We start from the raw sequence: 24,663 nt of genomic DNA, 5'->3' as shown, positions 1-24,663 counted from the left end.
AGAAAAAGAACAGCAACAAAGAAAACCTACCGATTTTGATGCCGTCTGCAGAAAATGTGTTTTGTGGTGTTGAATCTCTTGTAAACCTGCTCCTGTCCTTTCACTGGCACGTCTTCCTTTAGAAGACACAATCCTGTCCTTTCACTGGCATGTCTTCCTTTAGAAGACACAATCCTGTCCTTTCACTGGCACGTCTTCCTTTAGAAGACACAATCCTGTCATCATCTCAACCATCAATTAAAGCAACACATAAATCAGTAAGATGATGAAAATGACACATAACTGCATACAGAGCTGCATCAGGTAGTTAATAGTAATAGTATCAAGAAAAACAACACTAATAATACATTTTTATATTTTATTATTATATTTTAACCAAAATACAAAACGGTATCATTTGTTTTTTAGAATGTGTAAATATTATAGTGTAACTAAAAATGAACCCTACTGAATCTCACATTTATAATCATTATTTAGTTTTTAATTTGGATTTTTCTCTCCTGAGAAATATTTCATTTAATGTGATGACTGAGCTCTGAGGACAATCTGCAAGTGTGCTGCTTCTGACAGTAGGGGGCGCTGTGAGACTGCAGTCAAATCAATGAAAAGACTCGATTTTAATGATGTAATGTATATCATAAATTAATCTCGTACAACACTGCTCACCTCAGCAGCAGCTGAAACAGCTTCAGCTTGGAGGTGATGCTCCATCATGTAGGTGGAGAAGCCTGGCTCTGGTGGAGCTCCATGTAGGTGGAGAAGCCTGGCTCTGCTGGAGATCCATCTTCAGACATTCCTCCCTGAAACTCTCATTTCACCCGTAGTCATGCCGTTGGGGTCCGTGTCCAATATTACGTTGGCGCAACCGTCCAAAGACATTTTTTTAAGTTTTTAATCATTAAATTTATACAAGAATATCACCGAGGGGAAAGCCAGACGAGTCTGGATGGTAAAGCAGCGGCAGCAACAGACGAAGAAGAGGGTCGACTTCCGGGTTTTCCGGCAAATCAAACGTGAAATAAAGAATTACGGTCCTATTTTATTTCCCGATTTTTGTTTAAGAAATGCATATTGGGAAACGGGAAACCGTCCGATTTCCGTTTTTCGATTTTCAATTGTAAAACGAAAAACGGATGGTTTCCGGTTTTTCGTTCTCCGACATCAAAACGAAAATCGAATGGCCGGAAGGGACACACTTGCACACTCATAACTCCACTCCCCACCCACCTCTCCACTCTCAGCCAATCACATGCCAACTCACTCTAATGATGTGTTCAAGTAACACAAAAGAATGGAAGCCAACAGAACATCATTTAACCAACAACATCAAGCAACTCAAACGACCATGTCAAATGATGAACGGAGTGGTGTGATGGATTAATAACCTTGTAAACCATTGGTTTCCATAGTGACAAATGTGGCGTTGGCGAAGCAATGCGCTCTTGCAAGTGCTTGTTCTTGTTTTCATCTTTAACAGTTGTATACATGTATACCAGGAGTTTCTAAGATATATGGATGTCAAAGACAGAGAGTGTAGAGCGGACCTAGGGAATATCACAATCATTTTATTTTGAAGGTGCCTGCTTTTCTTTGTTGATGAGAGTGGGTCAAAGTTTGGCTTTAACATTTTGGCAAGTCCATGATCAGAGAGCAGGTCTAAATTTGCTCTTAGAAGCATTGTTTCTCATTTGAAGTGAGTGAGGCAGATATACATGAAAATACTGAAATACATGAAAATACAACTATCCTACAAAATACAACTATCCTACATGGATAGTTGAGTTTCAGCTTATCAGCATCAAACTGGGTAAAATAAGAAAAATACATTTTTTTTAGCATTTTGTTTCCTTCTGTTGTTTGATGTAGATGACGTCATGAAGATGAAGTTTTCCTGCTGCTGCTTAGGTTATTTTTTCAATTTGCGTATATATATATATATATATATATGTATATATATATTTATTTATTTTTTCAATTAAGAAATAAATTGTGTTTTTTTATTTAAATATTTCAAAAGAAAGCCATTTGGTTTGGGTTTGTTATAAGAACATCTGTTTCTGGATAACCTGTGCACCACTTCTTTCACATCATCCTCAGTTTCCATGTTCATCCATCCATCCATCTTCTCCAGCTGATCTGTTTCCGAGTAGCAGTCTGAGCACTGTCCCTAACCATCTAACCCTAACCCAGTTCACATTGCACCGATTAAGACCCTTTCCTGCAGGTGGTGAGCCCACGGGAAGGTGGCGCTCAGCATGGGACACGAGATTGCGAGTCTCATGCTCTACCAACTGAGCTAGCCGGGGGCTGTTTTCATGTTCACCATTATTGAATTTGTTTTTCATCAGAACCAGATCCTGAAAATAATCGAAGATCAGATGAAGGGTGCCCTATAATCGAAGATGGAATCAAACGGCTGCATCCTGCTGGGGTCCGAATAAAAAATCAGCTACTCGAGACTAAAATAGATAGTTGTTATTCCTCCGATCTGCTCCCAAAAGCTCTGTGTGCTCTTCTTCATTCAGAGCAAGCATCTAATGCTCTGGTGTTTTATGTTCATAAGTGTTTGGCTGTCAGTTGGGATGGGATTTTGTTGTTGCTCCTGTCTCTGTGAGAATCCTTGGAGCTGATTTTATACCCACACATGTACTATTGATGGACACTGGGCACGGTCTCTTTACCTTCGTACTCCTGCACCATAAGAGGAAAGGGCAGCGCCTTATCCCTCAATGATATTCTAGCCATGGGGGATGTGTAGCAGCGTCTCATGACCAAATTAACTGAGCTGACAGTCCTTACCTTCTCTGCCTCCATCGCTAAACATGGAGTGGAACATTATGACCGTCTTTGCACGCCCTCGCCGGTTGGATGCTATTAGGCTGGCATTAGCTAAGGAGGAATCTGCTACAGTGGAGAGACTGAGCATTTTGCAGCATTCTGACCTTGCACCTTTCCCCAAGCCCGATGGATGTTGGAGGCCTTGCAGTGATTTGCAGTGAGCAATAGTATCACTCACGATTGGTACCTAATTCGGCACAACCACGGTATTTTTCCTGTCCATCTGGCAGGAAACGTCATCATTTTGAAAGTAGATGTGGTGAGTCTACCAACAGATACTGTTCCATCCCCAGGAAAGAGCCAAGGCCACTGTTATCACACTATTTGGACTTTTAGTTTCTGCAGATACAGTTTGGTTTCAAAGGTGCAGCAAAACTGTTCCAGCGATTGATGCACTCTGTGTAAAGATTTGCCTTTCAGTTTTTATACCTGGACAATATCCTAGTAGCCAGCAGCTCAGCTGAGGAGCACCTGTTAGACCTGCAACAGCTCTTTGAAAGGCTTAAACAGCATGGCCTGAATGTCAACTCATTTAACTGTTGGTTTGGACCGTAAGCAATTGAGTTTGTGGGCCACCATGTCTTCTCCCAAGGAGTGCTTCCTTTAACTTCTAAGGTGCTGGCAATCGCTGTTATTCTGCACCCCCAAACCATCAATTCTCTGCAGGAATTGCTCAGCATGGTGAATTTCACCAACTGCATCATTGCACAGGCAGCTTACCTGATGCCCTCCCTGTCATGATTCAGACTCAGACTCAGGTTTGGACAGAGACACAGCAGATCAGGAGTTCACTCGGTGTACTTTCATTTACAAGGAAGTGATGTATACACAAACCCCAAAGAGCCAAATATAACTGAACTATTTACAAGGTGAATATAAAGTTAAGTACATTTTATTTAACTTGTCCTTTGAAACTAGAGTATTTCCTCAGCTATGAAAATTGCAAAAGTCATTCCTATTCACAAAGCTGGAGACCCACACCTATTTACAAACTACAGACCAATCTCAATATTACTGCAGTTCTCTAAAATATTAGAAAAAAATTATTCTAAATAGATTGATAGTTTTGTACAAATACATGAATTATTAACAGATAGGCAGTATGGATTCAGGAATAATCCATCTACAGCATAAGCACTAACAGATTTAATAGAAGAAATATCTGATGGTATTGATGAAAATAAATATATATTTGGAGAGTTCTTTGATCTTAAGAAGGCCTTTGATACAGTTTACCACAGTATACGTATAAATAAAATAGAATTGTATGGTTTTTGGGTTATTGTTTAAGACTGAATAAAAAGTTACTTATATGAAAGAAAATAGTTTGTACAGATACCTCAGAACAAATCATGTTGTTTGAATATTACATGTGGGGTTCCACAGGGGTCAGTTTTGTGGCTGGAAATATTCATAATGTATATTAATGGTATAGTTAAAGCAACTGAAAAACTAAAATATGGGTTATTTGCAGATGGTACCGATTACCTCTGTACTGATGTGGACTTGCAGCAGCTCATAGTCACAAAGGAAATGTTGAAACAAAACAAAATGCTTTAATCTTAATAAATTATCATTAAAACTAAATAAAACTAACTTTATGTTATTTGGAAATAAGAGGAAAAATATAATTGTAAAAGTAAATATAGACATTGTTAACATAGAAAGGGTGAACAAAGCCAAATTTCTGAATGTGATCTTGGACCACAGGACCTACTGGAAGTCACACATTAAATACATCAAAGGGAAGCTGGCTGTCCTCTGCAAAACAAGGCACATTCTTAATCAAAAAGCGTTGCACACTCTTTATCGTACACTTGTTTTACCGTATTTGAGTTACTGTCTAGAAGTTTGGGGAAATACATACAGAACCAGCATCCAACCGTTATTCATAATGCAAAAAAGAGCCATCAGGTTGATACATAACACAGGACTCAGGAAACACACAAATGGATTATTCTTAAAAATATCTGCATTAAAACTCCCAGGTCTCATCCAACTCAGAACTGTCCAAATGATATATGCAGTAGCAAGCAAAGGTGCACTTCCATTAGAGTTGCAGAAAAGATTTGAAGAAAGAGAAGGGGAATACAACTTAAAAGGAAAACTACACTTCAAAATAAAATATGCTAGAACAACACTAAGATGAGTATAACAACAGCAGGGGTTAAATTATGGACCTGCCTAGAGGATAAATAAAACAAAACTGGATGGGTTTACCTGACTCATCCGACCGACACACACGCACACACACACACACGCACGCACGCACGCACGCACGCACACACACACACACACACACACACACTTTTAGATGAATGTTTCTGCCGAACATCTAGAGTTAGGATCATTTATATATAATGACTTGGTCTAATGGATCTGATAAGAACATGTTTTCACGAATCTTGACAGCAGTAAACAAGTGTCATCTTACCGGGGAATGCACTAAAACTACAACATGAAGCCAGCCAGCCACAGCCTTTCCTGTAAATGCTTGACTGGGACCTGTCGGAGGACATGACAGGTGGGATTCCTGGCTAACAAGTCCACACGGAGCTGTGTCTGCTTATCATTCAGAACCTGTGCTAAGTTTGTGTGTGCAGCAGTTTAGGAAGCTTATCAAGGTCACAAAGGGTCATCAGTGCTTTGTGAGCCCTGTGTTGTCACACTACATTTGAATTTCTGGACGTGTTTTTAATGCTGCTCAGAGTACGGTTTTTCCTCATATAAACCAAGAGGTTTTAATTCTGCATCCTTAACCAGATGAACTAATGCTGCTGTTCAGTGAGCAGGAATACGGGGGAAGGAGTCTGCTGAGCCCGAGGTAAAATGGAATCATTTCTTTATTTTAGCACTGCCTGCAAGGTACATTTATCCGCACATCTGACACAATACAGCCGTTGTGCAACACAATAAATGTCTCATATTGTGGTGTGAAAGCAGCTTCAAAGCACCCCGTGATTTACAAAAGTCTCTGCTGCTCTAGCAGACCGTTGGCCCGGTCTGTCCAAGTGCTGAAGGTTACACAGACAATTGCATGCGTTATGTTGAGTAATTGCACACCGCAGGAAACACAGAGTATAGAGCACAATGGCAGCAGGCTAAAATTTCAACTAATACTAATGAGATTTTATTATATGGCCAGAATCATTTTGCTTAATTTAACCCACCTTCAAACTAAAGCTGCCAGAGCAGAAGAATGATTTATTATGTCCCAAGATTCCTCTTTATGGTCTCTTTTCCTTTCCTTGCAAAATACCTCCCTCACTAAAGTGATTAGCATGAACAGAGTAGAGAGCGTATAGACAGGTGAGACCTGAGTGTTGTCACAAGAATGAAAACAACCCGAGTGAAACACAATAATAAATTGAAAGTTTAAAATCATCCTCTTGTCTCCCGTGTCCATGAATATGTTCCCTCTTTCAGTGAGTCGTAAACAAAGACGAATTGTTGTTTTTATTGGAGTCCAGTCAGTAAATGTTTTGTTGGTCTGCTCTGCGTAGACACTTACGACCGACACGGAGAACGCCAACAACTTTTCCAAATGTATTCCATCTTTTTAGAAATGTAACACTGCACAGAGACTTCAGATGTATTATTTGTCATTGCCATGTTTCAAGTTAATCAGCAGGAGAAGAGAAGAAATGATATATCATTTCATGATCATCAGAAATACACAATGAGACATAAAATATATAGACAGAAACCGTATCAACTATGGAAGAGAAGCCAAACATGTGGCTTGTGGACTAAAATTGGGTCCAGTGTAAAGATTACAATGAAAACAGTAACTTCAATTTCTCATCGTAAGTAACAGTTTTTTTCTGAGTCATTCATTGGGGTGGCACAGTTCTAGCAGAATCAGTCAAATTTTAATAAAGTTATCTCTCACACTGCTGGTGAAGTCGCTCTGGAAGAGTATTAGGGCCACTGAAGAAAAAAGCAATTCAGAGGTTAAAAAAACAAAACAAAACCTCATGTACTTCATAAAAAGTCAAAAATCAAAGTTGAGATTTTTTTTTTCCACAGAGAAGAAAAAAAGCAGTTGTTTTTTTCTCATACAAAGTGGAGACGTCTGTCCGTACCTCAACATTTTCCCCTGGATGTGAAATCACATTAAATCACTTAAGTCTGACTATATAGAGTTGCTTACTGCTTATGAACATCTGATTTTACACAGGATTTCCTTGTTTAATAATAATACATTTTATAAGCACCCGAGGATCTGTACCTTTGTCCTTCGAACTCGACGAGCGTCGGCAGCTGCAGGATGCATATTCTCTGCAAAGTCCTAATACTGATGATAACTGCACCGTGTTTACTGAAGCATCATGTCACCACTTCATTAAACCACCTGCAATGTATTCTGAAGCAGTCACATGCATGTGGATGGACAGATTATAAAAAAAAACCTTTTTATTCTCTGCTAAAAATATTCTCGGCTTCGATTTTCAACTTTTTCTGAAGTGCGTTGTTGGAGTATTTTCACTTGAATTCTTTCACGCAGTCAGCCATTTTAGGGTCCCTGTTAGAGACAATAGTTCTGCTTCAAACATGTGCTTCTGCCACCATTTTGCTTCGGTGCTACTCAGAGACAATGGCCGTTTTCCAATGCTTATACTTGTCTATACTAGCTATACTTGTGTTCTCATGTACCCGTGAAACGTCATCAGTGGGAGACCAAGTACTGACCCAATTCTTAGGCCGTTTCTCACCGGGTACACATGGAATACCCGGATGTATTCTTGCTCCACCCAGTTTATCGAGGATGCATCGACACCGGACCTGTGTTGGCTTGGGAAGACAAATTTCCCATAATGCATTTGGCAAGAGATAGCAGAGGAGATCTGCACTTCCAAGGATGCCCTGCAAACAGTTACTCGTGACGTATGCGAGTACGCACTGGCGTTCCAAGAATTGGAATACAGCCAAAAGCCTGTTGATATGTAAACAAGGACCCAGGAAGTGTGTGCCACCTCTGGAGAGAGGATGGTGCTGTGCAAGGCTCTGTCACTCCAATGGGGGCAGTTTGGGGTTCAGGGTCTTGCCCAAGGACACTGCAGCATGTAGGCAGGCAGAAATGGGAATTGAACCTGCAACCTTTTGATTGGGAGACAACCATGCTACTGACTGAGCTATGCCGGCTCAAGTACCCAAGCAGTCCTCCATTGTGACTGGCTGGAGTGGTCAAGGGGTCAAGGGTCACATGGAGGACCCGGATAGAGGAAGTCCGCCTCTCTTATTCAAAACTGTGTGTTTTCTCAGTTTCATTCTCTTTCCTACCTTAAGTTGAGGAGGGCACGCCGGTGTCCTGTGCAAGCTGCTGTGTGGTGAGAATGTTCTTGTTAAATAAATAATAGTTAAACGCTTAAGCATCTCAGCTCTGTTTTCCATAGCCAGCCACAGTTGTGGAACATGCAGAATAGAGATAAAATATCTTACAGTATGAGTTTTGGTTGGTTTTTTTTACACGCGAAAAAAAAATTACCTTGAACTTTTTTCCGAAGCACATGAGGTTTTCTATTTTTAGCCTCCAATATTTTTTTTCTTCTGTGTCCCTAACACTCTTCGGTAAGTCACAGTAGAATGCTGTTACAGTGAATTTGTAAGAAAACGTGCTGAAATTGAGCAACTTAGAGGATGCTTTTACCAACATTATTTTGAACAGGCACATATTTACACATGGAATTTAAGATATTCTGGCATATTTGGAGAAAGGGCATTTCTAATGGTAGCAAAATTAGAAAAGAAACAGAGAACACATTTTTTTTTAACCTACCACTGTATTTTACCTCAGGTAGCAATAATAAAAATTACATTATGTTGAAATGATCCTTATTCTCTGGTAAATTTAGATTTTTTCACATTTTGTTCTATGAAATATTTCATTAAATTGTCATAATATTATCTTATGACTGAAGTAAAAGGTGAACATGGAATTGTAGATTATTATGCAGTTATTTTACCGATCTGGCCCAATTCCCATCAGCTCAGGATAAATGTGGTTCCTGAGCTGAAGTGAGAGCAGCAAACACGATCATAAAATCTGTAGTGAGGTAATTGTGAAGCGTGATCGATAATGGGCTCAAAGCCAGACTAATAATGTCCCGTGTATAGGAGCGGCACAGTGTGGTGGTGTTCTTGGGCCTTCGAGGCTGATGGGAAGGGAACGAGCTGACAGTGTGTGCAGGATGTGTCAGATCCTCCATGATACAGGACCGTTACTAGAAGCTCTCTCTGGTCCCTGAAGGCTCCCGTCACTGACCCCCTCAGTGTGTTCACACACACACACACACACACACACACACACACACACACACACACACACACACACACACACACACACACACACACACACACACACACACACACACACACACACACACACAGTATCAAAGCAAGTTCTTAGCTCAATTAACTATCTATCTTTTAACAATCAACTTGAAATAAACAAAGGCTATGTAAGAGACACTCTCTCATTGGTGCCACACTGTTGATTCACTCTGCAGAATCACACTGTGTGGCCACAGGACACGAACAAAATCCTCACGACTACATCAAAACTTTCAAATATAAAAACCTATGTTCATTCATGATAGTGGCCTCCAGGAAGAGTAGCAGTAGCTTGGGCTGCAGCTAATGGAGATCAGAATAAATGATTTTACCCCCAACCGTCATAACCATATTCACTTTAATTTCAATTTAATATATTACATTTTTTACAACGAAAATGAATTATATGACTATACAGCACCACTCTGTTTTTTTCACAAGAAGATTGGACCATCTATTGGAAGACCAGGTCAAAGATATGTTTTCAAACTTCTTGCAGACAAAGGGTTTTTCTCCATTCACAGATGACACAAACTTTGATGATACTTTTGCATCCCTGGTGTTGATTGTTCGTCTCAAAAGTGAAATCAAGCCTTGTCCCTTGAGGGTACAAAAGGCTTACACATTACTTGGGTTGAGGGAAATAAAAACCAGCTTCAGCTTGAAACCTCTTTGTTTGTGAGGAGATATTCCACACTTTAAAAGTGCATCATTTCTAATGTGAGTAGATTTGAGTGCAGTCAGATGGATCATCATCCATTGTGTTCGCATTTATATCAGCTTCCTGTTCTTATTGAGGTTTTGTGTACCAGAAAGAATCTCCCTTCAAAGAAATATAAACCACCTATGAAACACATCTACCTTTCAACATTACATGATACATTACAGACATGATTGCTTTGTATTGTTTAGATGTGCAGTCTACAGACGGTGAGGACTTCTGTGGCTTGACATTGGTTTTCTTCTCATTGCACCTCGAGTTACATCGACTCAGTGGCTGGAGGAGAAGTGTGCACATTGTTCTTCCACTTTCTCACCTCTGCCTCCGATGTCATCACGTACCGTAACATTTTCTCAGTAGCTGCTAATTTATGCAACATGGATTTGTCAAATGTGTGTTTGATCGTAAGTTTATTATCATCCTTCACTGCATTTACATATACCACAGAGTCTCCAGGAAGCTCGGCCATTATGTCACCTGCCTGAAAACCTGTCTCACATTTCAACAAGGCACCACTGTTCAGTGATGAGGTGAAGGACAGGGTTGTGTCTGACTGCTCCTGCTTCAGAGATGGGTCAGCTCAGATAAGAAGGATCACAGAGGGCAGGGAAGAGTTTGATACATCAGTACTTGAGCTGAGTGCCAGGATGTACACTTTGATACTATCTAGTTTTATCTGCTCAAGGAAAATATACAGTGGTTATTTGGCAAAGTGAGGAATCTATGAATAGTTTTGCTTTTCTGCTGGAGCCCTTTGTCTGCCGGGCCACTTCATCTGCCGGGTCGCCTCCGTCTTCCAGGCCCCTTCATCTGCCGGCCATATTGTCCTGCCTTCAGCTCCTCTCTCCGTTCCTGGCTTCCTCCTTTAACTTCCTTGCGTGTCATACTTGTTGCTTGTCGGTTTGGTGAATGTGTTGCCTTCAGGGGCAATGCGAGTAAAAACACTGCAGGAAAAAAAACATTAAACAATTAAAGCAAGTCCATAAAAGTTTCTGTTAAAAACAGCAACTCAAAACCCAATGTATAAACTAGAACATGCAACAAAATCATTAAAAGATCCATAGAAACCTAAGTTGACACTGATCTTGTCACGTCAGCTCAAAAAAGAAACTCACCAATTAACTCAAGGTGAAGTGTAACCACCAAACCTGTTCTCCAGGTGAAATTGAAAAATCTTCTTGGTTTGAAAGAAGAATGCAGATGAATGCAGATGCTGATTTGCCTTTATTGCACTTGTACCTGACTCTCTAGAAACAAGGTCCTGTGCATTATTCATAGTTATACCCTTTAGCTGCCTTTTTACAGATGTGTTATATCACCACCTACAGTATGTGATTTGAATCTTTGGTTCATCACATGTGAGTCTAAATGGTATATGGACTTCACTTATCTTGCACCTTTCAGCTGCGTGAGCAGCCCCGAAGCGCTTTACATAGCTCATCACAATCACCAATTCACACACCATTGGAGGCTGCAGCCATGCAAGGCGCTGTCACTCCAATGGGGGCAGTTTGGGGTTCAGTGTCTGTGGGAATCGAGCCTGCAACATTCTGATTGGGAGACAACCGCTCTAGCAACCGAGTGGGTTTATTATTCCTCTGAATGTGATGAGTTGGAGCAGAGCAATAACATGAAGAGCTCCAGTGTTATATGACCAGCACTGAAACATGATGGATTGATTAGTGCAATGTTCTGCTTTCTGCTCTCTCCATTAAAACTCTCTCATACCTTCACCTCCTCCAGGATTCAGCTGCCCGTCTGCTGATGAGGACCAGGAAGTGGGTTCACATTACCTTGCTTTTAAAATCACTATTGGCTCCCTATGTGTTTCAGGACTTTTAAGTTCCTTTTAATTGATTTCTTGTGTCGTCTTATCTGTTAGACTTGCTTTAATCTTATGAACCCTCGCAGACCCTGGCCTCCTCTGGCTCCGACCTTTTACTGATTCTAAAACTTCAGACAAAAACCCCGCAGAGGGGCAGCTTTCCAAAATTATGGAATAGCCTGCCACAAGAGCTTTTTAAGAACAGATTGAAGGACTCCAGATCCAGCTTTCAATTAGGCTTTTAATTAATGTCCTTTTTATCTTCTTAATTTTACCAACAAAGTGTCACCATACATGCTCAACGCTGCAGAAATTATGAGACTTTAACCAACATTAAGCCAAAAACATACAGTGTTGCAGAGGATTCCACATATTTCGGTGGATTTGTTAAAAAGAATAAAAGAAATACAAGGTCATGTTATTTTTTTCGTTATTAGCTCAACCGAGTTTGAAGGGAGTAAAGACTGCAATGCGATTCGCAACCATGGCATCCCGGGTGGCATCCCTTAGTGATTCTTTTTTGTAAATTCTATTTGTGGCTATTTGTAGATCACTATGCTGCTGTTTCACTGGTCCCATCCACTCAGGGTGGAATTGGCCACACTGACATGTGGCCCCGAAATTAAAAAGAGTGTGGACGTTTTTTCTGCTGCTAAATTAATTAAAGAGATAGCACAAGTAAACACAACATGCAGTTTTTAAATGAAGGGTTTTATTATTGAGGAAGAAAAGAATCCAAAGCTACGTGGCCCTGTGTGAAAAAGTGTTTGCCCCCCAGCTACTGTTAAAACATCACTGTGGCCGATCACACCTGAGTTCAAATTCTGTCGCCACACCCTGGCCTGATTACTGAACACCTGTCCTCAACCTAGAACTCACTTATATAGGACCTACCTGACAAAGTGAAGTCGACCAAAAGATCCTCAAAAGCTATAGACATCATGCCGAGATCCAAAGAAATTCAGGAATAACAAATGAGAAAAAAAGTAATTGAAATCTATCAGTCTGGTAAAGGTTCTAAAGATATTTCTAAAGCTTTGGGACTCCAGCGAACCACAGTGAGAGTCATTATCCACAAGTGGTGAACTTTTCCAGGAGTCACCGGCCGACCAAAATTACCCCAAGAGCGCCACGACGACTCATCCAAGAGGTGACATAAGACCCCACAACAACATCTGAAGAACTGCAGGCATCACTTGCCTCAGTGAAGGTCAGTGTTCATGACTCCACCATAAGAAAGAGACTGCATGGCAGAGTTCCAAGACGACAACCACTGCTGAGCAAAAAGAATATTAAGGCTCGTCTCATTTTTGCCAAAAAACATCTTGATGATCTCCAAGACTTTTGGGAAAATATTCTGTGGACCGACCAGACAAAAGTTGAACTTTTTGGAAGGTCTGTGTCCCATTACATCTGGGATAAAAGTAACACCGCAGTTCAGAAAAAGAAAATCATACCAAGAGTAAAATCTGGTGGTGGCAGTGTGATGGTCTGGGGCTGTTTTGTTGCTTCAGGGCCTGGAAGACTTGCTGTGATAAATGGAAGTATGAATTTTGCTCTCAACCAAAATATCCTGAAGGAGAATGTCCGGCCATCTGTTCGTGACCTCGAGCTGAAGTGAACTTGGCTTTGACAGCAGGACAAAGATCCAAAACATACCAGCACGTCCACCTCTGAATGGCTGAAGAAAAACTAAATGAAGACTTTGGAGTGGCCTAGTCAAAGTCTTGACCTCCATCTTATTGAGATGCTGTGGCAGGACCTTAAAAAGGCCGTTCATGCTGGAAAACCCTCCAATGTGGCTGAATTACAACAATTCTGCAAAGATGAGTGGGCCAACATTCTCCACAGCATTGTAAAAACTCATGATTGCAGTAGTTGCTGCTAAGGGTCATTAGGTTTAGGGGGCAAACACTTTTTCACACAGGGCCACGTAGCTTTGGATTCTTTTCTTCCTCATTAATAAAACCCTTCATTTAAAATCTGCATTTTGTGTTTACTTGTGTTATCTTTGACTAATGTTTAAGTTTGTTTGATGATCTGAAACATTTGAGTGTGGAAAACATGCAAAAAAGTAAGAAATCATAAAGGAGGCAAACAGTTTTTCCACACCACTGTGCATATATATATATATATATATATATATATATATATATATATATATATATATATATATATATATATATATATATATATATATATATATATATATATATCCTTCTCTGCCTCCACAATATATACATACATATATACGCACATTAGCAGCGCTTCCGCCTGAGTGCTTTTGAAAACTCCCACCTTTGTTTGAAATAGTTGCATTTTCAAGGCTCTGAACACGGCGGTCGTGTACATGGATCAACAAAACCCAACAAAGGTTTTGCAGTTTCACTTGAAAAAATGTGTAAACAGGGACAAAAAGTGAAGAACTCTTTGTTAAAAAGTTTATAACAGCTTTTCTTTCTGCTTCTCCTCCTTCTCCACTTGCTCCTCCTTCTGCTTCTCCTCATCCTCCTCCTCTTCTTCCTCCTCCTCCTCTGCCTTGTCCTGCTCCTCCTCCTCCTGCTACTCCTCCCCTTCCTCCTTCTCCTGCTGATCTCGAAACCCTCCTCTCTGATCACAATTTCATGTCCGCACTCCATAATTCCCCGCTCCCCTTACCCTTCCCCCTGCTGGGCTGTGGTTGCCGTGACAACATGGGCCTGTTCTTCTGAGGTGGTACTCACAGTAAACAGCCGGCTTTGGAAGTGTGTGTGTGTGTGTGTCTGTGTGTGTGTGTGTGTGTGTGTGTGTGCAAAAGAGAGACAATCAAAAGCACATGCTGGGGCTGTGTGAAGCTGTGTGTTAATGTGTGAAGCCTTGACTAGTGGAATGTCCTGTGAAGGAGGTGTCCACATGTTTAATCCTGTTCAAATCAACCCCCCCCCCCCCCCCCCCCCCCCCGCACTCCACTACCACCGGTACCACCTCTTCATTTCTCTACTCTCATTATGTTAATATTAGCAGCAGCTGAGCAAAATGCTGATGTGTCTGTGCCCCCTGCTGAGATAAGTATAGCAATGATTTTCTACCTCTCCACTGCATCAAGGAGGACAACAGTTCTGAAAAGACTGGGACCTCTCGGGGCAATTTTGCATCAGCAATTGACCTTACATGCGAGGGAGGAAATGAGAGTACCCAGAGAAAACCCACGCACACACACAGGGAGAACGTGCAAACTCCACACAGAAAGGCCCTGAACGCATCACTAAAAGCTGTCAGCTCCTGCAGTTAAAACTGGACCAACATCGCGGCTTGGGCACAAACTTTCTCTTTTAGTACTGAAACAGTTCAGAGAAATGTATTTCTGAAAACATTGGAAAAGAGAAATAAACTGTGCAGTTGAAAAGTTAAAACGTTGCTTTGTAGCTGACAGCTTTGAGTGATGCGTTCAGGTGCATCACGTAAGTCCGCTCTCTGACATGTTAACGAGCTACGGGGCTCAATACAGTAGCGATGTTACATGGTAAACATGATTAAAACGAGGTAATTTTGTTCGGCAGGACCCCGGAGTGCCGACCTTTCTTCTTCTCTTTCTTATGGTGTATGACATGACCTTTTCTGAAGTTAAGACATGTAGAAAAACGCTGGCCAAGCACGTCTCCCACAAACCAAACCCACCTCAATGTTGACTCCACCCACGTTGCGCTCATCAACGCCGCAGCCGGGGGGCTTCTCCCTGGGACTGGATCACGGTCAAGGCGCACCCTCCCTTCGCTACAGATACGGCTGCTTGCCGGGTCAGGGAGGAGGAGCAATTTGGTGGAAATCGACTGTGCATGATTGTTACTGACTCCGGTGCGGCATCTGCACGCTGTCTGCCTGTCGCTGCAGCTCGGCACAAACACCCGGGAGCGTTGCTTCCGGTTGTGTGTGTTTGAGCGGCACACTGAGGATCACATCCTCTGGTTGCTGAGGGATCGCTACGCACGTGGCCTGGTATGATGTCTGACCTGCCACTCCCGTCACTCCCTGAGCTACACTGCTGTTTTGGTTCTTTGGGGCTGTGGGCTGTCATAGACGATTCGATTATTTTGATTCAATTGCTGTGACCTTATTTATATATATATATATATTTGGGGTGATTGAGAAGCAGAAGCTGTCTTGGTCAGATGACAGAATAGAGGAACACTTTCAAACTCACTTCACTTGTTGTCTCTGTCCGTGAGACGTTTCACCACAGTTTGCCAAAGAAAAACTGTGAAATATCAGATCAATGTTGCTTTGAAAGAAAAACTGTTCCTTTACAACTTTACATAGGACAGACAGCTCAAAATAGCAAATCCACAAATATTACAGTGAATGCAGGCTGAACAACCAAACTGAACATCAACAAATGACAATTACATAGACAGGTAGTCAGATCCTCTGTTGGCATGAAGACTAATGGAATTCTTGTGTAGAGACTGGATGCAATATAAAGGAAAAATAGTTAGGCGGTAATAGACTGTAATCATCCAACCAAATAATCTAATTTGAATGTCATAAAAAAAAATGATATGGAGATTATTTAATTACTCTCATCAAATCAAATGAGTATATCAAGAAAACAATAAGTGATACTGATGGGGCTTATGCTGCGACTTTGACCGTCTTAATGAGCTCGGGGGTCAACTAGGTAAGTTCTTTTTTTTTTGGCGTCTTTGTTAGGTGTTGACTAATTTTCTCCATCTTTGTCGCTGGCAGTTATTACTTCCTTTCTGCTCTGCGCCTCCCACACATCAGCTGTCAATCAAATGTCATTAGCAGCGCTGCGATGTCTTACTTTTGTTGATGTCCCTTTAATGAAATTCCCGTTTGTGAAGGTGATTATGTGCCTTGTTTTATCGCTATCATCACAGTGTCAGCTCACATCAAACCTTTCGCAAGGCAAATTATTTCCTGCATTATAAACTGTTTGCAGAGACAGAGAGAGAGAGAGAGAGAGAGAGAGAGAGAGAGAGAGAGAGAGAGATAGATTACAGCAGATGCTGACTCTGTATTGAAACGTTGATGATAAATACAAAGCAAAGGTAGAGCGCCCTATGAGTGCAGCTCAATCATTCAAATGTCAAGGTATTGTTTTCTTTTTTCCCGTCAACCTTATTTGGCATTATGAAGCAATGCATATTTCAACCATAAAATTATACACTGACAACTACACCTTGAATGTTTGATGCTAATTTCAGTATTTTCAGAATTTGTTTAAGGTGAACTGGAGTATAAGTCACATCTTTCAAAGAAAGTGTCATAAAGAGGAGGACAAAATACATTTATAAGTCTCCCTGGAGTATAGGAACATTTATTTTCCATCTCCAGCTGTAACGGCGGGTCCAGCAGCTGCTGACACCCTGTTCAGCTGACAAATCCTGCTGCCTCTAGAGGACATGGGATAACAGTATCATGGAGTCAAGAACCACACCCACAAATGTTGTTATCAAGGAGTAGCAGAGCTTGTACTTTCAAGCTGCAGAACGTAGCCCTTGATGCCTCTAGGAGCACAACAATGTGACAGTGACATTGCAAGATCCAAGACCAAAAAGAATAACCAGCTGTCAAGGTCATTCAGGACCGTGAGCCCTTGTTGAATCACAAACTTATATACCTGCCCTAAAACCCAAATCACAGGAACTGATGATTTATATTTTGGAGAAAGGATTCGTGAGGCTCACAGTGGCAAACCAGTCTACCGCAGTTGTCTGCATCGCAGGATCTCAGGGTCAAGGATAGAAATAAGGACCCCGTCCCACTTGGTGGACAAAGAAATGACATTAGAAAAGCCCAACCTGGCAATCGAAACAGTCCACCTCTCTAGGTTCGAGCCATGTACTTGTCAGGAGAGAAGTGTTCAATTTGAGGACCTTAGAGTCATAACAGGTGATTTCTACTTTGAAAAACCACCAGCCGGTTGCTAAGATACCCGAGTCCACATTCTGCAATCTCTGGGTCTGGCTTCGGTTGAGGTGCAGACACCTTTGTCCACCTTGAACCACTAACATTAATACCTAAGCCTCTTACACCCTCATGCACACTTACATTCATCTGTCACAACTTAGCTTCAACTGTCCGAAAGAGAAATGTGAATTTTGCCAGCGGTGTAAACTAACAGTCTGGATCTCTTGCTAAGGTGTGATTGATAAATGGTAAATGGATATCACCTATAGTGCCTTCCCACTGATTTAGCAATCTCATTTATTTAGTCACATCCACCTATTCATACTCTCTCTTACACACCAATGGAGGCAGCTGCTATGCGAGGCACTCAAGTCCATTCATTGGGAGCTTTTTGGGTTCAGTGACCTGCTCAAGGACTCTTCGACACGTAGACAAACAAACATGGGGGATTGAACCTTGTGATTGAAATGACTGACTTGAGCCATAGCCAGGATGAGTACTTCAGCCCCCCTCTACCTTGAGTGGCTTCAGCCAGTCTTTCTCTGGGGTTCCTCACCAAGAAGAGATCCTGCCATCAGAATCTCTATTATGTGCAGGCATTATAAGGCGATCCATTCAGAGAAAGTTGAGGATTCCTGCTTGGCAGAAGTGCATGGTTAAGTCCCAAACAGCTGCACTGAGTACGTTTGTTTTAAAGCCATTTAAAATGGCCAGATATTAAATTTTGTATTTTTTAAGAATATAGTTTATGAAAGCTAGGACTGACTACCAATCAAATTAGATTAGATTCCATTGCCAAGAGTAAGTAATGAAAGAAAAGATCAGTCTAATTCCATCTGAAATGGTTCATAATCAACAATCATAAAAATAAGGTCAAGACCAGAGCATACAAGACCAAGACTTTAGGGAGACGAGACTGAGTGAAGACAAAGACCACAAGGGGGAGAGGCTGAGCCAAGGCTGAGACCAAACCAATCAGCCACTGATTGATAACTGATGCAGTGTATTAACTTGTGTGATTAGTATATGACCTATCATCAACAAAAGCATTCGTCTATTACTCATATTTAAAATTGTATTTATTTTCAGCTGGTCTCTAGTAGAAAATAAGTTTCCCATTTTAAATGGCGCTTCTCATGGTGTTGCAGTATCAACCAGTAACACACCACAGTTGTCATGTGAAGAACATAAACGCTTGGAAGATGACCTGAAACAAAACAAATTCAATATATTTGTTTCCAATTCTTGCATGATGAAAGCAGTGAGACACTCCAACCTTTGTTAAAATTAAATCCTGAAAATGATTGTTCACAGCAAGCCATGCAAAATGCACCGCCACGCGCCGCCACGCGCCGCCACGCGCCGCCACGGACAATTGTAACCTGTTATCATGCATTACAATTAATAGCACAAAACGGTTGCAAACCATCACAAGTCATTAAGCACAGTCACTGCGCTTGCGCTGTTGCAAGCTGCTGCCCGTCATTGCACATCGTCACTTTCTTTCACTAATCCGTCACTAATGTTGTGAATCAGGAAAATTCGGTGTATACAGTGGCAGATTTTGCTATGAACGATGTGGGCAGCCGCCCAGGGCGCATTCTGTGAAGGGGTGCTCCGCGCACAAGAGGAAAAGAGAATCACCCTGTCTCAAATGCGGTCTTGCAGAAAGTGTTCGCCCAGGGCGTAGAACAAGCCAGGTCCATGACTGGGTATATATGTGGCTCCACGCACACCCCAGTCATTCTACCATCAGCTGATGTACAGTTCCCATCGCTCCAGATTGCACCACATCCAGAGAAATGCCATAGAGTTGCACAGGGAACTGAAGGAAACTATCACGGACCTTGACCATCAAGAATACATTACGAATGCTATCACGCTCTATTACACACCACAACGCATCACAACTAATCAACATGCTCAGTTGCAAACTTCATGAATCCCGGCGATTCTTGATATTGGTGGAAGATGTTTTGGCAGCCGCGGAACGAGGAAGCGGCCGTTTTCGCGGCCGCCCAAGTAAAAGCCTTGAGCCTCGTTCTCTGTGACACGGCTTAACCTTCCTCATTGCAAACAGCAGCGTCCAGCTCCCGCTGAATCTCCTCTCCTGTTACTGAGAGGAGCTGGTGTATCGCACGCCGATGTTTCAATAAACTGAGTTGACAACCCACGAGTGCAAAGCAGTGTATGTAAACAACAGCGGGATGGTTTACGGTCGATGAAATAATTAAATATTAGTTAAAAAATGTATAAGTTTTGCTTATGGAAGAAATAAGGGACAGAGCATAAAAAACTAATGAACATTAATGTTGTGTTTGTAGCGAGCTTTACTTTTCTTTGTGTATTTTCTTTTGAGATGATGATAATCGTTTGACGTGGTCCTCGCCATCTCGTTCAGTTCTTTGACAGACATTACCCTCTGCTGAGTGTTTTTTCTTTCCACTTGACTTGCAAACTAATTTTTTTTGTTTTGAGTAAGCAAATCTTTTATCATGAGCTTGACATCTCTTCAGCCACACACGTCCTCCTCTGTCCCTCGTCTTCTCATTCCTGGCCTGTGGGGGGCAGCGCCAACACCGTCAAAGGAAAAAAAAAACCTTATCGATGCACTTGAGTTCTGGAGTTTTACATTAGAATATAGTTTTAAAAAAATCTCTGCAGCAGCGCTCTCAACTGGCGTTGAGGAAAAATCCTGGGTTTGGCTGATTGAAGACGGAGTAGAAATCCATTCGAAACTGAGACAAGACCTTGAAAAAGTGGTTTGGAGACTGGTCTGGAGACCAAGACTGATCTCGAGCACTACAACGCTGTAATGAGAGTTTTTTGACTGCAAATAGTAGCAACCAAACACAAACAGCAGGGAATCTGATTTTTTCTTCCCTTAAATGATCTTTTTGCTTTCTTTATAGACTCACTCCTGTTTCTGTATGTGAAGAATGAAAGTGCAAGTATCACAGTGAGTGCCGTTGTTCTGCTTTCCGCAGTCCATTGTGTCGAGACTAGAAAGACTCAGAGAGATCAGACGACAGGCTTTCAAAACACGTTGTGCAAACCTTTTGTTTTACTCACATTCAGGCCTCCACTGCTCAATATAAGAACTGAAAGGAGTAACAGCTATCCAATCGAAGCTTCTTTAAATGCAGCTGCACTGATAACAACAATCACAGCGTTTTGTTTATTTTAAAACAAAATGATGTGACAGTGTCTTCAGAAAAGAACCGCTTCGGTTTTTCCCTCCAATAACCCCACAAGCCCTTAAATCTGCAAGATTGATAAATTCTTCAAAATTGTTGTTTCATTGATTTTGCACGGCCGAGCTGGAGCAGCTTCCTCATGCTGTTATATTCCTATTTATTGAACTTTGAGATTTTAAATGTACAATGCACTATACATAACTACATTCTTATTATTCTTATAATTAAAAGGGGATGAAAAGTATCTTAGAATTTAGGTGGCTTTTGAGTTATTTGTGCTGTTGCTTGAGAACTGTTTGAACAACAGCCCTTTTATTTCTGATTGACTACAGACAATGTAGCAGTATTTGTCTTTCTGTTCAAATAGTCAGTATTCTGTCAAACTCCAGTAGAATGAAAAAGAGCCTGCCAAGTCAGAGCACAACTTGAACTGTGTTACTAATTGTGTTTTCCAACTGAATGAATTGCTACACAGTAATAATGCCTGGTTTAAAAGTTAGGTGTCAATTTTTCCCATTTCACTTGGTGGACTAATCATAGAATAGAATAGATTATATTATATTAGATTAGATTAGATTAGAATAGAATAGAATAGAATAGAATAGAATAGAATAGAATAGAATAGAATAGAATAGAATAGAATAGAATAGAATAGAATAGAGCAGAGTAGTCTATATTGTCACTCTGAATGCGATGTGAAGACTGTGTTCCATGGTGAAGTATTGGTTAATGCTCTTGCTTCAGACGGTCGTGGGTTCAAACATTCCCTGGGATTGGTATTGATATCCTTCAGTGTCACAGTTGCATTATAATAATATATTGCCTTTTCACACAAAACACCAGTATAATGTTAATGTGACACCCAGTGGCATTGACTATGTGTGTGAAGTCAAGAAAAATGGGTGTCAATCTTTGAACACTATAGTGAATGTTGCTTTAAGACCAGCTAGTGTGGACACATAGAGACACGTTTGTGGTGTTAAAATTAACAATATGAGTGTAAAATTAACACAGGTATTTTTACTGTGTACTTTTCTCACCGTGGTATGCGTGAAACGGCTTTGCTAGTGTCCAGCCGACTTTCAGGCCACAGAGGAAAAGCTGGGTGAGACATGGGTGTGTCATTTAGATATTCATAAGGATATATGTTATGCAAACTTAATCAATCAGTAATGTAGAGAAGCAGAAGGATTTGAGTGATTTATACAAGGGCCAATAATAAATGTGTAGAGGATTCGGTCAGAACATCTCCAGAGCTGCAGCTCTTACAGGGTGTTGATGGTTTGCGGCAGTCGATATTGATCAAAAGTGATCCAAATAAACTAGTCACAGGTTTCTGGGTGTTCAAGTTTCATAGATAAATGTGATGCCAAAGAGGCCCTCAAATTACTGTCCATGAAGCTCTAGGTCCACTGTCTTGTCCTGTCTCTGCTTGAAACCTCCAGAACAAAGAGAAATGAAATAAATGAAGAAAATCCATCTCACAGAGACAGGAGTTCCAGTAAGTGATCGTATGAGAGAGTCGACCGTGGAGTTACCACGTTCATACGGTCTCTTAAAGGTTTAAACCACATCTGGTTACGAGACACATTTTGATATCAGGTGGAGCTGAGATCGTGTCACTGAGGAGATTGTCCACGTTGAAGCACAGCACTCTCTTTAAATAAGAGCTGCCAGAGGAGAGGAAAGAAAAGAAAAGAAAAGAAAGCACATTATGCATACATATTTGGTACTTCTTAAATACATTAATCAGCAATGTTTCCTCATTATGTTAATGTGAATTCCATTGCAATTATGATTCATTCAAAACATATTTGCTGCTGTAATGTAGTTGTATAGAAATATAATTTCCTCGATCCAGGGTTGATTTGCTGCAGGATAAATCAGTGACTCGCGGCAGTGCTATTTCTGGAGTTCTCTTTATATTATTTGATATAAGGCAGTGGCAACAGCAGCACAGAGAGCTGCATCGCTCAAAACTCTATTATTACATTCATATTATTTGAGCACATTTTCACAGTGCTAAGGGGATGGTTTGTTCTGTATTCAGTGTGCAGAGTGATGGTGACCATCACTGTGGCAGAAACACAGCGAGTGATCGTGCTTTGTTTACCAGAAATTAAAAGTGAACCTCATATCTTTTCTTTTAACCTCTGTTTAGTTTTTCTCTTTGTCTGGGATGGAAACACACACACACACACACACACACACACACACACACACACACACACACACACACACACACACACACACACACACACACACACACACACACACACACACACACACACACACACACACACACACACACACACACACACACACACACCGAGATGTGAGTGGGTGTGTTTTCTGTTCTGCTTGTAGCCAGCAGGTGGGAGTAGCACTCTTTGTGTCGGCTCAGCTCGGCCTTTCACTCCAGCTCACTTTTCAGGCTTGACTGGCCGTTCCAAGCGTCCATGAGCTGAGATGTGCAGATGTGCATATATATATATATTTATATTATTATTATAAATAAATATATATATATACGCACATCTCAGCTGCCAACCTTCAATCTGCCTTCCCTAACTGCAACTTGTAGCGTTTCAGGCAGCTATTCACCCATATTTCCCATTTTTATTATCATTTTCTGGAGCAATAAGCAGCGTGTGCTGTTGTGCTTGTCGGTCTGTGGCACAGGTCTCCATGGTAATAATCACAGTATGTGTGCTTGTTGCAGTTGACGGTAAACATAACTCTCCACGGGAGGCTGACTGTTTCAGCCTAATGAACAGGACGTACCAGCTGTCAGACTCCATCCAGTCCTCATTCATTAACAGTAACATTTAGAGGCAGTCCACTGGGATGCTTAAAATAATGGACATTATATGTCTAATATAAACTTTTCCCAAAGGAACCCACCAAATATGTGAATATCTGACAACTTTACATAGCCTGAAACAATGTAATCCACTGGGTCTGCTGGCTGCAGACCTTCAGTCTGAATGTGTGCCTCCTTTCTATGCACAGACTTTCAAAAGAAAAAGGTTCAGTTCTTTCTTCGAACAAAACCAGGATTTCTTCCCCCCTTTCATCCTCCTCCTGTCCCTCAATCTCAGCTCTTCCTCCTCCTCCTTCTCTTTTTTATTCTGTACCGAATAATCCCACAGCCTTTGAGTGACAGTGGCAATTTCCTATTAAATCTCTGGAATCCTCTCAGCTGTCATTAAAAAGAGAAAGAAAACCTCAGCGTCCTTTGAGAGACAGAGGGGAGGAGAAATAGGACGAAGGGGACAAACTTGAAAGAGACAGCCATTCTACAGATTTGCCTTTGATTCCCAGCAATAAGCAGCTGATGTAATAAGATATAAAACCACACCGCTAATGAGGCTGGCAGACAAAGGCTGTGAGATATAGACTGGGAGGTGGAAAATGAGCGGTACGTCTCAGGGCTCCAGCGTGACTAATATTATTTCACATTCCTAATCTCATCTGGAAAATTATTAGTCTCTACCTGTGTTCCAAGCTGATTCTTATCATCCTCCCCCCACATTTTACACATTTGTCCTCCATTCTTTGCTGTTCTGCGGCCACTCTTGTGAATTTAAACATGGCATTAGAAGACAAAGAGGCTGCTCCAGGATGCGCTGCTGCTGCTGCCTATTGCTGACAGCAGCAGGGAGCAGCTGCTGAAAACTTCAATAAAGAGAGCCGAGCATCACGGCACTGAGAAGAGGAACATATCAAGATAATAAAAGTTTGTTTTTATTGCACTTGGCACAACTAGCAATTACAAAGCTCATTATAAAGAAAAACATAAAAACATTAAGACAAACCGTGTTAACATAAAAAATATT

Source organism: Lipophrys pholis, assembly GCF_963383615.2.
Source record: "Lipophrys pholis genome assembly, chromosome: 6".
NCBI classification, from domain to species: Eukaryota; Metazoa; Chordata; class Actinopteri; order Blenniiformes; family Blenniidae; genus Lipophrys; species Lipophrys pholis.
Note: the sequence above shows the minus strand (reverse complement) of the source record.